This window comes from Mycteria americana, chromosome 2, assembly GCF_035582795.1.
Source record: "Mycteria americana isolate JAX WOST 10 ecotype Jacksonville Zoo and Gardens chromosome 2, USCA_MyAme_1.0, whole genome shotgun sequence".
In the NCBI taxonomy this organism is placed as follows: domain Eukaryota; kingdom Metazoa; phylum Chordata; class Aves; order Ciconiiformes; family Ciconiidae; genus Mycteria; species Mycteria americana.
In genome coordinates, this window is record NC_134366.1 from 53645821 (window position 1) to 53662640 (window position 16820).

Below are 16820 nucleotides of genomic sequence, written 5' to 3' on the forward strand. Positions count from 1 at the left end.
GGTCTTAAGTTTTAGGTTAGTTTCTCATTTGAGTACAAAAGGAAATTGAGTCACACCAGCCTGTTCAAATGAACTTTCAGATCTTGCTTTTGCTTCTTACTTCATCAGCACATAGATTCCCTTGACCAGTGGTAAGAATAAAGGTCAAAAGAGAAATGCATATATACACATCAGAGATCCAGGCCAAGACTAGCATCACGAATAGATTTTAAGGAAGGAAAGAACTGGGCATGTCTCGTTCAACATTGGGGAAAACCGAAGACAAAGAAGAAAGGTGAAGGTTTATATTATTAAGAAGATAAAACGAAACAGAAGAAGCAGCAATAGTTGAGAGAAGAGGAACAAGGCCTGTTGGATGTTCAGGGACGGGGTGAGTCTCACTGGAAGTGTTACTCACTGTGCCTGTGCATGGGTGTAGTGGACTTCCTTTAAGCAGGGTCTAGATCCACAGTAGAACTCTAAGTTCTTGATTTCATTTAATTTCTGCATGATTTCCTCTGCTTTCTGTGTCGCGTTGTAAGAAAATGTTATGTTTACTGGTCAGTATAATAGCAACCAAGGCTTCACGTACAAACTGGAGAGCGCCTTTCTGCCTAGGAACAACCATAAAACTGCTCTACCTTGTATTACTGGATAGGTTTTCAGTTTTAGCTACTTCCAACCTAGGGTCATAATTGCTGATAATTTCAATTATTTCCTAATATTAAGCCCTCTATTGCTAGTTACTTATAAGAACTGAGCTATGTATAGGTCAGAGTCATAAACAACAGTAAGATAGGGAATACCTGTATTATGTTTTAACACACTGCTTTTTCTGTGATTACAGATGTAATCACAGCTCTTGCTGTCTCATTCCCACTCTGTTAGACATGAGTCACAGGTACCGGAAAGTGAGCAAATCAAACTCCATGGTTAGTCAACTTGCAGGATAATCCCTTTAATTTGCCAATCCCACCCACTCATGCAGCATGAAGAATTTAATAACTTCAGCCAGTAAATGGTCAACAAGGTTAGCAGGAGATTTGAGATTCTTGGACTAATCTTCTACTTATTTGGTTGCAGATTTGCTGAGAGGTTTCTCAGGCTTTGTTTGTCAGGATGGAAGAGGCTATCTGGCTTCTCTGTTTATTAGAAATAATAATATATAGTTGCCTCAGTCATACCTATTTAATATGCCTCAAAAGTAGACGTTATGCTTTATATAAGCAGAAGTAATATATCATGGATTTCTGTGGAGGAATTTGGCAGAGTATATCACAGGCAGGCTATGACTTGCCTTTTGAAACAAAACTGTTATTTCTTGGGTTTGGTGCAAGGAGATGAGATTTATTATTACAAGTTCAGGAACTTGTCACTATTCTCCTGTGCTGGTACATACCAGTTAGTTTAGTAGTAAGTTAGAAGATTTATGAAGTAGTTATGTCCTACTATTTGGTCTAGTTGCCCTCCAAGACCTGTAAAGGCAATTAAAGTTGTTGCTGCTTTAGGTTATTCCAGAAAATTGATAATGCTGGCTTTAAAGCGCTGTTGTACTCAGGAACAGCTGTAGAGAACCACATGTGAGCCAAGGCTCTGGCACTGACAGCATAACCTTTTCCTGGTCCCAAATGCTTTCCTTTGTGCTTCAACACGCTGCCACCCATCCTCCTTGTCAAACTTAATTCCTTTTGTTTTCAGTCCCACAGCCTTTCTCAGAAGTCTGCATTTCTAGGGATAGCCCCACACAATGCTACTTTACCCTGTTTCTCATGTTCTTCTGCTTGATAAATACAGTCACAGCAACAGAGCCCAAATTCTTCTTTCCTGATACTAATATTCAGAATCAACAGGCCTCTGCCGGAATTAGATCCCTGCCACCAACGTTTGATTGACACAGAGTTGGACAAGGCTTAATGTTTATTAAACTAAAAAGCAATTAGGAAGAAAACACTCAAACTAATTAACTTATGCAGGAAAGCAGAGATCCGCATTGCACTGATAGCCATTTTCGATGAGTTACAGGAAGCATGGAGGGTGCCCAAAACACAGAGGTGGTGCTTTCAAGGTGGGGTGGAGAGGTTGGTTTTGGGGTTGTTTTTTGGTTTAGTGTTCTTTTTCTAAATTCCCATTGATCTTAAACTCCCAGAAGTCTTGCAACTGTGTGTTTGTGACCATCTCCCACGAAAATGAGCCTTACCTTTACTGAGGAAAGTTTCCCATTGTTCGGGAAGAAAGGCGAGTGCTTATGTTCTGAATGGAGATGCAGAGAGAGCACTAGAAGACAGGGACTAGGACTCTGAAAACAAAAAATGTTTGCATTTGTCAGGAAATTCATTTATAATTTGATGATTCTGGTGTCTAGAAGCCTGTCACCCATTTTCATCAAAACACACATCCCAAAAAGCACATCTACTATTAAAACAATGATGAAAGAGAATTTTGAACTATTGAGAACTTGAAGTATCAGGTATCAGCTCTCTGGAAGCCAAATCAATGAGCAAATCAGAAAAAATAGGTTACCATTTATCCTTAGGGGGGATCAATATCAATAGTGTGAATTCTGAGATATAAAAGAAATTAAGTATCAGTATGAAACAAAAGACCTAGAGCATCTCCAATATATAGTGGTAATATTTCATGCTGTTCTCAGTAGTGGAAACTGGACTGGTTGTGAAACGATAAGATTTTTTAGTTCCTATCACTGAATAGAGATTTTAATACAAAATCTATGCTGCAGGCTACCAGCCTTTTCCAATTTAATTTCCTGTGGGATTTCCAAAGACACCTAGAGAAGCTAGAGTTTGAGATTTGAATATTTCGGCTACTGGATGCCACCACAGAAGCTGCTTTGCTGGAAGAAAAGACAGGGCCAAGGTTTGGAAAACCTGCAGTGGGGCAAATCCACAAGCAGAGGAAACTCCAAAGCTGAGGCCATTTGTGCAGTGGACTAAGTCCTGTGTTTACAAAAACTGACTCTTTCAACCTCACTCAGAGTGCCTTGTCCATAGCATGGCCACCATTTGCAGAAGAAAATACAACAGAGAAAAAAGCAGTTCTGCAACCCCCAATGACAGAAGTGGCTTAGGAAGCAAAGCGTTCTGCAGACAAGAATAATCTGAAGGGATTAAAAAAAAAAAAAAAAAGATGCTCATCATGTATTTAAAGTATACATCTTCTCTGCCCTGCCTTGGAAAAGGTTCTGTTGACTTCTTCAGAGGTGCCAGTAGCAACCAGGAATGAACCTATGTGCTGGCCAGCCCATCGCCCCTGGTAAGAGCAGAAATTCCAGCAGACCCATAGATTTCTCAGGGCAGAGTTGTCATTTTATATTCCAATCACAAATATCACTGGCATCATCAGATCTGGCAACTCAATGGTTTAATAAAAGACTGCCAAAGTTACAAAAAAAATAGCATCTCTACTGGGGTCTCTCTCTAGGCCTGAGGTTTCTTTTGGGTCCAAAGCACCCAGTTCTTCCTCTTTTCAGGAGGAGGTTGCAGACTACTTAAATGACAACAGTGATTACCCCAGCTGCTCTGACTTACATCCAGGCCAGCACTTCTGCTCCTTCTAGTGCTATGCTAATGATAAGTAGTGACCACAGCTTCCTTACAGAAGGATATTTCTTTACTGGAAACAAAAAATGGCCTTTAAGAGGAAAGACATTTAAATCAATAAAGCAGACTCTATGCTTATTTAGATCTTACCCAGGTTTGCTATTTGCTGAAATGTGAGGAACCATTACTTGAGCACATGTCCCAAAGCAACTCAGAAAGGCTTTTTGCTCACTATATCAGATAATATCTTTAAAGTTATAGATATTGTACATATTACTAGATAATTCAGCCACATTCAGCATTTGGAAGAGGAAACAACAATGTCATTTCTGCTGCCTTTTTGTTAATGGGGAAATCTCTGTGCTTCCATTATACATGCTGTTTGCAGGAACGAAATAAAATGAATGCCATGCCGTATGTCTGTTTATACCCCATACTGTCAACACATGGCAAAGAGAATATGTGCAACCAATCAAAATGCTCTCGTACTAAAATGATCATGATCCTAAGTACCATCAAACTGTCTGCATCAATTCATTCAATAGCTTTCATTGTTTCTTTGTTTTCTCAGTTCAAGGATTTGAGCAATTACTGTAATTGTAAGAACATTTCTACCCTAAAGCATAGATGGGCCATGCAGCTAATTAACATACTTCAAGCTAACTCTATGAAAATGAAATATGTGATAGGTTTCAAATGAACTATTTAGCAGAGTCCTGTTGGACTTATCTTTCCATTGTAACAAAAATAGATTGTAGAACAAGAGAATGGGATGGAGGGGAACATTTAAAATGAAGTGATTAACTTAATTGCTTTTCTTTCAACCACCAGCAGTTCTTAGAAGTGAAGGATGGCAGAAGCCTTTCTTAATGCAGAAGACGCAGGGAGGAAATTATTTCTGTATGTGCAACATGAGGTTACTTTATAGAGTCTTGTACTCAACTACCAATCATTTTTGAATGACTGAAACTCAAATGAGTGCAAAATGTCACAAGCTTGAAACTCGAATATTTTAATGCATCAGTTGCCAGCTGAAGAGAGGTATGGAGAGAAGGAGTCAAGAGCAATGACCAAATCCCTCCATTCCTAACATTGTCCCACTGTAGGCAATCAGTCTTGGCTTCAGAGAGATAGGAGAGGGCTACCTTTAAAAACAGAAGAGGGTCTTTAGGATTCAGCAGTTACCTCCCTTTGGGGGTAGAGGCAGCTCTTCTCCTGGTGCTTTTTCTCTACTTTCCATGGGAGCCTGCAGGGGTTACTGGGCAGCCAGTGTTCCTGAGCTCCAACAAGCCTCTCCTGTCTCTGCTTCTGGCTTGAAAGTCTCTAAGCAAATATGGTGGAGCAGAGATTAAGAACCTGCTGTTCTTCATCCAAAAATTCAGTAGGGGAACATCCCCAGATCCAGGAAGAGCCTTAAATCCATGCAATCCAGCATAAATATAACACTTGCTAGTGATGCACTCCTTTACCAAAGAGCAGAGAAAGACCAAGGCCCATGGGTGAAGAGAACAGACTGCAGGAAGCACCATAGCTCTTGAGACTAACAGGAGGAATCACACCCCCAAGACGTTTAGAGATTGAGGGGAATGCTCAGCTCCAGGGACAAGGCCTACGAAAGAGGGGTAGAAAAGTTCTTAGAATTAGATAAGACAACTGAGAAACGCTCGACAACTTAAAAAAGGAAAAGGTAAATCAAAATAACGTTGAATAGCAGGGCTAGGAAAAGCAAGGTTGCTGTTGCTCAGTGAGGCAAGCGAAAGAAAGGAGAACTTTGCCTCTTTCATACCCACGTACAGCAGGAGGCAGGATTTGACAGCACCCACGTTGGACTGCTGCAAGCCTGAAAAGGCATCTGTGGTAGTACTCATATGGAGGTTCATCCACAGGGTAAATATACATTCTGGAAAGAATTAAAAGCAGAAGCTGATGTTTCTTTAATGATAGCTGGTGGGCTACTAACGTCCTTGCCAACCCGCCTGACTAATCTCCTATTGCGCAGTGACGGTGTTGTCAGCCGGCTGTTCGTACAGACCTCCAGGACCTCAGAGAGTACAAACCTCTCTGTAGAGAAATGCAGTCATCTGGCCTGTGAAATAATTGAAAGGGCCTGAAGTCCTTGCTCTGCTCCCATTTTAAATACCTGTAAGAAAAAAAGTGATTGCACTTCACAGAGGATCATGCAAAGAGGATGAAGCAAACTCAGGTTTTATAAACCACAATGCTTTTAGATATGTTTTCTGTATACCTTTGAGATAAATAGAAAGCAAAAAACCAGCACAGGGGTTTCTGTGCCTTATCTGCTATTTCTGTCTCACTTGGAGGTCCATTGCCTGTTCATATAAAAGCCTTCTGGGTGGTACTGGCCTTAGCACCCTACAGCTGCCTTCCAAGGATGACAGGGCAGGCAGCTGTTTCCCCAGGGTTATCACTGACCCACACTACAGATTTGCTGCCCTAAGTGTTTTGCTTGCAGGATAACTGCAGCCGCATACACCTGCATGAGGAGATTTTCCATGATCCCAGCACCATGGTCGTTTACCTACTCCAACCACATGTAACATCCCTTCAGCAGCTATTTACTCACTACAGAAAATAAGCTCAGGGGGAAGATTTTCTTTTCAAGAGGTCATACTTTTCCTCTAAGCAAATCCTGACCTCTTTGGAGATTTATCTTATTTAAATCTGAGAGAGAGAAAAAGCTGCCTTAAATATGATTAATAATTTGATCTAAAGTGCAGATGAAAATCAAGGAGGGAGTTTACCTACATGTTTCAAAGGTACGTAGATTTATGTGTTTCAATTGTACATTCTCAATGTACAAAATAGCAGAAATAATTGTAGTAGAAATAAGCATCTTTAAAAACATTGTATTTATCTGTAAAGCTGAAGGCCTGATTCATCTAAAAATTCAAAGTTATGTTCCTTTGCATCAGAAAATGCAAACTCTCAAAAATAAATCCAGGGATTATGTCCTCAGATCAAAGGAAGACAGCGAAAGAGGCAATTAATTCTCTTACTTCTTTTTCTTTTCCACTAAGCATGGTTTTAGGCATGACTGTCAAACTGTTGTCAGCCAGCATCAACCAGTTGTTACCTATGAAAAGCTAAAAATTAATTGATTTAAAAGTTGCTTGTTAGATCCTCCTGATACTTGAAAATCCTTCTGATTAAAAAAATGAATAATTAACATAGGTTTTTCCCGTTTGAGCCTTGGGGATTTTTTGCTTTGCAGTTCAAATTTAACAATTTGAATAAAAATAAAATTGTATCAAAATCCAATTTTATTTGCTAAACTAAAGCTCTTTGGTGCAATCCAAACCACCAGTTTAAGGAACTTCACAGTCTTTTAACTCCTTCTTCAAAGACGTGGCTTAAATTCTCAAGGGTGGTGGGTTGACCCCGGTTGGCAGCTCAGCCCCCACCCAATCGCTCACTCAGTTCCCCCAGAGGGATGGGGGAGAGAATTGGAAGGGCAAAAGAGAGAAGAAAACTCGTGGGTCAAGATAAAGACAGTTTAACAAGTGAAGGGGGGGGGGAGATTAAATTATGCAAAAGCAATCATCACTCACCACCAGCAGACCGATGCCAAATCAGTCTCCGAGCAATGGCTACTTGGGAAAAACTACCCCTCAGTTTTACTGCTGGGCATGATGTTATATGGTATGGAATATCCTTTTGGTCAGTTCAGGTCAGCTGCCCCAGCTGCATCCCCTCCCCACCTCCTGCCCACCCCCAGCCCGCTGGCTAGAGGGGCAGACTGGAAAAACAGAGAAAGTCTTGGCACTATGCAAGCATGGCTCAGCAAGAGCTAAAACACCGGTGTGTTATCAACACTGTTTTGGTCAATAATCTAAAACATAGCACCATACAGGCTGCTATGGAGAAAATTAACCCCATCCCAGCCAGACCCAGTACAGAAAGGAAAAATGCAATTTGGAAGCAAACAGTTGAAATATTCTGAAAATGTAACAAAATATGAATCTTTTCAAAATGAAAGCTTTTGTTTGGAAAAATTAAAAAAAAAAAAAAGAAGTATGTTCAGAAAGCTTTTCTGGAATATGGATTAATCCAGAAAAAAGTCCTTCTAGGGTGCAATTTTCACCTGAAGGGACCATACTTACTTAATAGTTTCCCCAAAGCATCTGTCTCTAGTAGAAAAAATCCCTCTTACTGTTTGTAGAGGAAGGCAGGGGCAGAGTGGGGTGAGTTATAAAGGCTTCGGTCACTGGAAGGTAGGGCATATCAGGTGAAGGAGGACCTCAGGTGTGAGGGTCAAACAAGGCATTGAAAGACCACTGAAGAGGAGCTGGCAGGAAAGGCGGCAGTCAGCTGGGAGCAAAGCTCCTCAGTGCTGAATCTGATACACTTCAGCATCCTCACTGCGAGCCGCGTAACAGGACAGAGCTTTGTGCATAACAGCAAACGGGAGGGAGCAGTAATACGCTGGAGGGCCGGGCTGCTGTTCAGAGGCACCTCAGCAGACTGGGGGAATGGGCCAGCAGGAATCTTATGAGGATATTAATAATAATTTGAGAGTGGTGCAGCACTAAGCCAGGAGCCCAGAGAAGGTGTTTGGATTCTCCGTCCTTAAAGATTTTCAAAACACAACTAGAACACAGTCCTGGGCAGCCTCATCTAACTTTGACTTTAGCCATGCTTTTAGCAGGGGATAGGACTCAAGAGGTCTCTTACGATCTATTCTTTCCTATGATTCTGTGATTTTAACTCGTCTTAATAGCACAGAGGTGAACCTCCCTTCCACATCTTTACTTCATGTTCACAGCTTTGTGAAGGTTCAAGTTACTAAATCTGGGTACTAAATATAGTAACTAACTTGCAGCAATTATTAATGTGGAACATTTAGTAACACATATCTAAATTACCATTTGCTCCTACACGCATTCTGACCTCTAGAACAAGATTTTGTCCTTGCTATTATTTTATCAGCTCAGGGGTTTTCTGTTATAGCAAAAATACCCCTTGACATTAAAATACATGAAATCACTTTGGTCCAACATAATTACTATTTTTTTCATTTTTCACTTCACCAGTAACTGCAGTGGTTTCACACTCCTACACACTTTGGTAAAAGGTGTTGTTATGGTGATGTATGTCACATGCTGTACTTTTCCATATGCCTCTGTTACCACTTTTTTTGTGTCCCTTGTATAGTTAAATATGCCCACAAGTGACCGTTTTGGGGTATTTAACCAAGGAACAGCTGATATTTTTCTTGCAGAATCATTGTTGTCTCACAGCTTGGCTTTACTTATTTGTCTGTGAACTAAATGCTTACTGTCTAATTTAACTTGTCATGTTTTTCATGTGTTCTTGTAATTTCGCTGCTTCTGTACTTCACATTCATTGGGGTGAAAAGTTTGCTGCTGGTGTTTGCCAGCCTTGTTTAACCTCCGCACCCCAGTACTTCATTACAAAGAGCTCTATCTCTCCTAAAGCACCCAAGAAAGCTCAGCCTTTCAAATTGCTTAATCGACTGAACATTAATACCACTCAATGAAAGAGGTATCAGCTTGGGTTTGCAGTGTGCTGTTAGTGGTGGACAGAATGAGAACTCGACTTTCATGTGTGATTATTTTTCATTATTTTATTTGTGACTGAGTTTCCAGATCAATTATTGTTGAGACAATGTAAAATGCCTGAAAGTGTGCGATATCCACTCAGCAGCCCTGAAAGGAGCATATACTTGAATATCAGAGCAGTGCTACAGTAAATCGCCTCTTATTTATTACAAGATTGCATACAGAGGGGATAACAGCAGAGCTAACGAGACTGCATATATATGGGTTACATTAGCAATGAGAAACAGCTACGCTAATTAACTCTGCTCCCTAATGAAATTAGATTCATGCAGTAAAAGACATTTATAATAAAGTCAATACAAAACCAAAGTATATCAGTTTCTAATTCCTTCACTATGGGCAGGGTGACATAAACAATATCATGATTCTATATTATCATGGAACAGTATCATTGACAGGGAGGAAGGGGGACTTAGTGTTGGTAGGCTGAGGTTGTTCCAGTTTCCACCGAAGAAAACAACAGCTTCCTTTCCTCACCCCTTCTCTTCTCCAAACAGGCAGACTGGTAAATTAGTGAACTATTATTTCTCACTTTTTAAGTTAATTTTGGAAAAATAACTTGATACGTTAATTCGCACATGTAAATTCCTTAAAAGCAATGTAGGCTCAAAATGTAAGCTTGAGTAGAAGACATAAAGCAGCATTTTTTTCCCACTGAGCTCACAATCATTTTCACAATTGAGACAATGGTGACAAGGGCTGCTTATGCTTCCATTATGCCCCGTAACATTTCAGTCAACTTGCTTGCTGGTCCATCTTGGGGACAGTCACATCGTCTCCCTTGTTGCCAGCTGGATATTGACTTGGCTGTGCCTTCTCGCCTCAGTTGTCAACCCACGTCTTTCTACCCGGCCAGTCTGGTCTGCCCATGCTCCTTCATCCTGCTGGTGAAAACAGAGGTCAGCTCTGGAGTGTGGGGTAGCTAGTGGTTGTCCACTGGCCATGGACTCTGGTGGCAAAAGGCTATGTGTCTGTACGGTCTGTGTGGGTGCAGGCTTCTGAGGTTGTAGGTGAATTTCATCTGCCGGAGACCCAGGTGTAGGCTCTGTTGCAGCCTCAGCTCTAGTGGCAGTGCCGGTGGGGTCCTCTGGAGCTTCGTGGGCTGTGGGGACAGGTGATGCAGCAGGGGTGGTCAGCACAGAGACCATGTCCTCCTCAGTCATTAGGCAGTTGATGATATCCACTGGAAGAGAGGTTGAGGTGAGCCCACACCTGGGATCTGTTCCAAACAGAGCTGAGTACGGTGTACAATTTATTCCCGAGTGGTGAGCTGAATTCTTAGCAAACTGCACAAAGCATATTCCCATAGACCAGTCCCACAAATTATTGTCTGCCATCCACTCCATAAGCATGTCCTTTATATTGCTGTTCGGATGCTCTGCTAGCTCTTGGCTTTGAGAGTGTCCTGGTTTTCCATGCACTGAGCTGAGCTGAGGCCACAAATACATTAGTTCTTGCACGACTTGAGTAAGGAATTCTGTTCCATCATGACCCTGCAATACAACAGGGGCTCCAAAAGTGAGAATGATGTCAAGAAGCTGTAGAGCCACCTCAGCTGCTTTTTTTGGGATAAGTGCACAGAGGACACAAAATTTGGTGACGCAGTCCCGGTACACCATTATCTACTTCAAGCTGCCTAGGCAAATGGACTGCATATTGATAAAGTAAACTTGCCCCCGTGCTAAGTGCTCCTTGTTCAGAACAGACCAGCCAGCAACCTGTTCCATGTGGTGCCTTCTTTTTTCTTGGCACATGACACAGAAGGATTTGAAGTGCTCAGCCGCATCTCTGGTGATGTTTGCATACTTAGACAAGTGTTTTGTGACACGGTTGTGGCCACCATGGCCAGTAGCCATATGTGCTTTTTTGATTATATCATATGTATCCTCGATGCTCACATAATATGTGGGAGATTCCTCTTTCGTCTGCCTCCTCTTAATCAGCTTCTCCGTGTCTCCACATTGTAGAATTTCATATCTGAAATGAGGGAAATAGCAAGCAGTTTATTAGCAATAATGCTGTGTATCTAAATGGGGAAAGCAGCGATGTATACAGTTAGAGTTAAAAAACCAGAAAGAGTAGGTTCTCCACACTTACTCTGTAAGCAGATAGTATTCATGTCTTGCCTTTGACTTGGGATTCTGTTTTGTCTTCTTTATTTCAACAATAGTTGCACAATACTCTGCCTTTGGGATCATGTACTTGGAGCATTTCTTATACTTTTTGTATAGTTCTGTAAATTTAACTTCAAAGTCCTGAGGCATCTTCAGGAATGATTACTTAGCAAGTAGAGAAATCTGATTCAACTCCCTCCTTTTATGTACAACTGCTCTTGCGCCAATTTCTGACGTATGCTACAGTCATATTGTGAAACCAGTCATTTTGTAAAATGACTAAAATCTCCAGCCATCTCTCAAAATGACTTCCAGTTATTTTGCAAAATGACAGAAAATGTAGGCAGGTATTATGCAAAATATCTAATCTCTAGCTTTGTGAACTTATTAGCTTAAAAGACAACAGAAAGAGCTGTTGTGTTTCATTTTATTTCCCAAACTGTTCAAAACCACACAGTATATTGCAGAGCAAACTATATATTACATTTTCTAAAATAAAGACTCTTGTGAGGTCAACTTTACTTTGTAAAATTTGCAGCTATTGTTAATTTTTTGTTCCATTGGATTGATATTTGAAATACCTGACCTTTCCCACTAGAACAATAGTGACAATAGTTCACATTTTGTGAAATGCTAGAAACCATTAGGCATTGCAGGTGATGACCAAGTAAAGAATGAAGTCCAGTGGTGTAATAAAATGGCCATTATTTTTTGAAATGCCTAAAACCAGTCATTTTATGAGGCTGAAACAGTCATTTCATGAAAGAACTGTAAATTTCCAATTTGCGTTTTTTTTTTTTTTTTTTCCAAGTAGCCACTTTCACAGTATCATCATAATGTATACAGGTCATCTGCTGTTTGGGTTTAAACTTCTGAAGGCCAGTTTATTGTAGAGATAGTTTTATTCTTGCAAGCTGAATTTAACTTATGAACTGCTTTTCATTATGTGAAACTTCGTGATGCTATTTCTAGCATATGGACACATTTCATGTCTGATTCAGCTGCTCCTTCTGTAGCAGAGGACGGGAACTGCGGTCTGTCTCCATGTATGTGGAGTTTGCACCCATTCATGTTTCTCTGCATGCAGCCCCCAGACTGGTGAGGCTCTCCTTCTCTCCAAGGGTATGATTCAAGGTTGTCCGCCACAGGATTTTCCATCAATGCAGATACAGTCTGTGCTGCCCTTTCTTATTTCCTTATTTTCTCCCATGCTTTTGTAGCACCTGACTAGTGGAGTCTCTGTGAGGTCTCACGTCCGCTGAGGAAAAGCACTGGGAAGACAAAGTTCTATCTGCAATTCTTACGCATCTCTGTTAGAGATTATGGTGCCACCAGTAGTGTATGCCACCCCCTCAGCCATAGGCAGGTTGTTGTGTTTCTCTATGTTGTAGACGTCTAAAACGGCTGAGAGGCTGTGAGTTCTTTTCCATGAGTCTCCTCCCCTTAGCGTGCAGCCCCTGCTGAGCACAAGTCAGGGTCTTGCTTCCCACGTTCAGAGGAAGCGTTTGGAGATGCTATTAAATTTCTGCGCTGACATCTGTCTTGCCTCGTTTGTTGGCATTGGGCATGTGGCCCTTCCTGACCATGACCCTGCTATGGATGGGGTTGCCTGTGGATTTGATAGCTGAGTCCCCAGTTGGTTGTGTGTTACCCTTCCCAGCTATGGGATTTGCACCGATTCCATTAGCAAGACCACAGAGTCAAGTGAGCCCCAGCCATCCACAGGTAGCACACAATTCATTGAGGGCACAGCTACCCGAGCTAAAGAGCAAAACCAGCCAGGCATTCCCAAACTGGAGGTGTTACTGGGAGAGAGGGAAGTGTTACTGCCTGAGAGTGAAAGCAGCCAGCTGGCCTATCTGCTGCCTCACCAGAGGAAAGACGACTATATATTACTTACAGTTATATACTTCAGGGAATGGATACTGTATACTATCTTTATTGCTATTTCTCTTTTCAACAAAAATCTGGCTTATTAAGCAGCTGTTTACAAGTGGGGAAAATTACCTCACTGAGTACCAGAAAGTTTAGTTTGATTTTCTGAAGTTTCCATCTGGGAGGTCAAGCTGGTGTTTTATTAATGACCTCTTGATTTTTGAAACCAGCCCTTGTTTCCAAACAAGTCCTAGCCATAGGGTTTACTTACATGGAAAGTGCACACAAAGTCCTATTTCTCTGAGAACAGCAGAAATGAGTGACTTTATGGGTTAGAAATATCCAGTCCTGCAACTCTATTGAGGTTTCTGTTCAGGAACTGCTGCCTCTGCCGCCTTCGGGGGTTGCCTTGCCCATCTTTCCCCATCCGTGGAGAGAGCATCAAGTGCCTGAAACCCCTTTCCTGGCCTGCAGCTATGGAGGTCTGTCCTTCCCCTACCAGCACCTCTAGTCTAAGGCACCCTGGTCCTTGGGAGCACATGGAAATGGAAATGTCAGTTGATGTGGATCCATGGAAAACTGCCTGGAAAGAAAAGATCTGGATCCTAAGGGGAATTAGACAAGTAGTATTGCAGTCTGATAAATGCTCCAAATCAGCATTGCTGCAAAAAGCAGTCTTGCTGTATTTATCCTTGCATTGACTCGATTTTCCATGACTCCCTGGTGAGCTAGAGAGGGAACTGATACAGCTGAAAGCCATTCAGCAGAAGAATCCCAGCCCCATGGAAAGAGCGATGTGGGAGTGGGAACAAGGAGGGGTTGAGGGCAAGTTTGCTCCCATCAGTGAGAGTGCCACGTTTTGGCAACTTTAAGGGTTCAATAAGCAACATGAGATGAAGGCCAGAGACTCAGTCTGTGTTATCTTGCCACTGTATGGCAGAAACATGCTGATATTCTGCTCTCCTAACCTCATCCCCTGTCACATTCTCCAGGTCCTATCCCCTCTATATCCTACTGTAATACAGCTTTTTGTGTTCTCAAGTGGTTGTTTTCTAATCCAGAACTATCGTCCTTGATCCAGAGTCAGCAAAATCAGGGTCTCCTTTAAGCCCGTGGTGCCTCTGACCAAGTAGATGATGGTAACTGGAAATTCCCCCGTCCTCTATAGATCGTCTCCCACATGTCAGCAGTTCCCCATCACTGCCTCTGCCATCCCCAGTCACAGGAACCACTGGGCTACATTTGGGTGCTGCTCTGGCCTTGTCTACACTGTTGTTTTCAGGAGTTATTCAGACTCTCCTTCTGTGGCATTGCCTGGCAGCACCTCCACCCCTCCTCAGCCCTCCTGGGGGAAGTGAGCAGGGAGGGTGCCTGGCAGGGTGGGAGAGAGCAAGAAGCCAGTGAGGGACAAAGCAGGGGGAGGCTGGAGGGAGCGGCAACCGGTCCTCCCTGCAAGCCCTGTCAGCACCCTTGCTGGAAGCATCACCTCTGTCACCACCTGGCAGAGCAGCTCCCGCCGGTGAGGAGCATCATGTACGAGGTTTCATTCTCTCAGGGCAGAGGCAGGCTTTCTCTGCCAGGCACTAACTTTCGCAAAGTAAGACGAGTGGCAGATGTAAAGTTTGCGTAGACAGCCCCATAGAAAGCATGGCTTTGTGCTGAATAGTATCACCAACTTAAAGCATGGAATTACAACCCCCTAATTCTGCTCATTATCACCCTGAGTTAGCATTAACATCATTAACATCAATTTTTGTTTGGAAAAAACCCCAGTATCTAGTATTTTTTGTGATGCTATGGTGCAGGACATTGTGAATACGTACATTTTTACAAGAATTAAACAACTTATGATTTTAACACATACATGAACAAGATTGCTTAAGCTCTGTGGTCAGGAGGTACTGTTTGTAAATGTATGTTTTATTTTTTGAAAGTCTTGCCAAATTCAGGTATAAAATGCTTTTCATTTATATGCATATTTGCAGGAAGGACTTGCTTAACTTTATCAGCACATAGTCATTTTGTTTGTTAACAACTTTATTATGACAGAAGGGTTGTAATATAGTGTTACAAAGGTATGCAGTGCCTACAGAACACATGCAAGGTATTTTCTTCCACCAATGATGTTGCTGTAGGAGGAAACAGAAATGTTGTGCCATTTTCCATCCTCTTTCCTGCCACAAGGAAAAACTGCTTTGTTCGTGTAGTTTGAAAGCAAATCTGGATCAGAGCAGTTTATTGCTCTCTTAATGACACATAATTAACTGGTAGTGAACTACACATTCAAGTTGACTCCTCCCATGTTATGAAAGTCTCTGTAGTTCCCCGACTACTGTTGAATCAGGCTGGTAGTTGTCTTCCTCTTTACCATGATCCTTTTGGGGCTGATGCCTTCTCAGACAGTTTTGTCTCAGACCCACACACACTGCAAGCTCTCACATTTCTCTCTTTCCAACTTTTGGCGTTATATAGCATTATTTAGATGTTGACCCGAAACCACTCTCTCATGGTCAGACCTCCCAAGAGATATAGAGGAGCTCGAAGCAAGAAGGAAGACAGGGAAGAAAGGCTATAGAAGAGATGGGATCCGATAAAGTAACTATCTTTGGTGGGACCAAAAGCAACGAGCATAGCAGTAAGATTGTACAGGTACAGCAAGATCAGCCAGTACTTATTTGATTGCTGTCTGATGAGCAAGAGATGTTGAAGGTGAAGCAGAAAGGAATGGAAAGATTCAGAAGTATGAAAAGGTGGACTTCAAGAGCATCATGACGAGAGACTGCCACTGGAAGTTAATCAGCTGATGTCTAATTTGTCAAATGATCAAAATATGATTCCACTGACTATAGATGAAAAAATGTGACCTTATGCAGATGGCAAGAAGAAGAAAGATAAATTAGCCGTTGCTGTCTTGGGTTATAGCAGTCAGAGATTTACACTCTTTTTTTGGGATAGGTGTAAAGCAGCTGAGCTATGAAAGCCTGAATATCTTTCATAGAATTATTTTGCTGATTTTTTTTTCCTCTTTTCAAGTGGAATTCAATTCTGTCTTCAGATATAGCAACTCACAATGCCTCGCTGAGAGATAATAAGCTTTTTAGCTATGTCAGGTTTATTAGCTTTTTCCATCTCTCCAATCCAAGCAGTAACATTTTAATTTCTTCTACTAGTACTAAATTTATAGAATTGATTTCAAGCTAAAGATACTGTGAGTTATAAACTTCAGAATTGCACAAAATCAACATAGTAGAAAAAAAAAATCATTGTTACCTTTGAGACCTAAAATATTTGACTTTCTAAGAGAAGACAACTACTGTCTGAAAGATCTAAATAAAATGACCCTCACTGCTAACTTTTTTTAAATTGAACAATTTTGTAAATAAAAATACAGGCTTTTGTTTGAAATGACAATGTCCATTTCAGTAACAATGTGTCATTTTTGTTGTTGGAGACATTTTCATAATGCGTGAAAGAGAACGAAACTCTTTTCTGCAGTGATACCATCTCCAAAAGGTAATTTTGATAAAATCTTTTAAGAAATAAATATTTATTGCTAGTTTGTTTTTAAAGAGTTGATTTAATTGTTCAATTCATTTAGAAAGTTATACTTGTCTTTACAGTGAAGGAACAGACCTACTCAGGAGGAACAATATTTTCCCTGATATTTTATGAGAGCTTGTGGGGAATAAATAAGA

The 16820-nt window shown here is 41.4% G+C and overlaps 1 long non-coding RNA gene across 1 annotated transcript in view; it reads left to right on the plus strand.

The window, feature by feature from the left end:
• LOC142405672 (uncharacterized) overlaps positions 1-16820 on the plus strand; it is a 66113-nt gene that overhangs the window by 20046 nt on the left and 29247 nt on the right. The window lies entirely within an intron of this gene.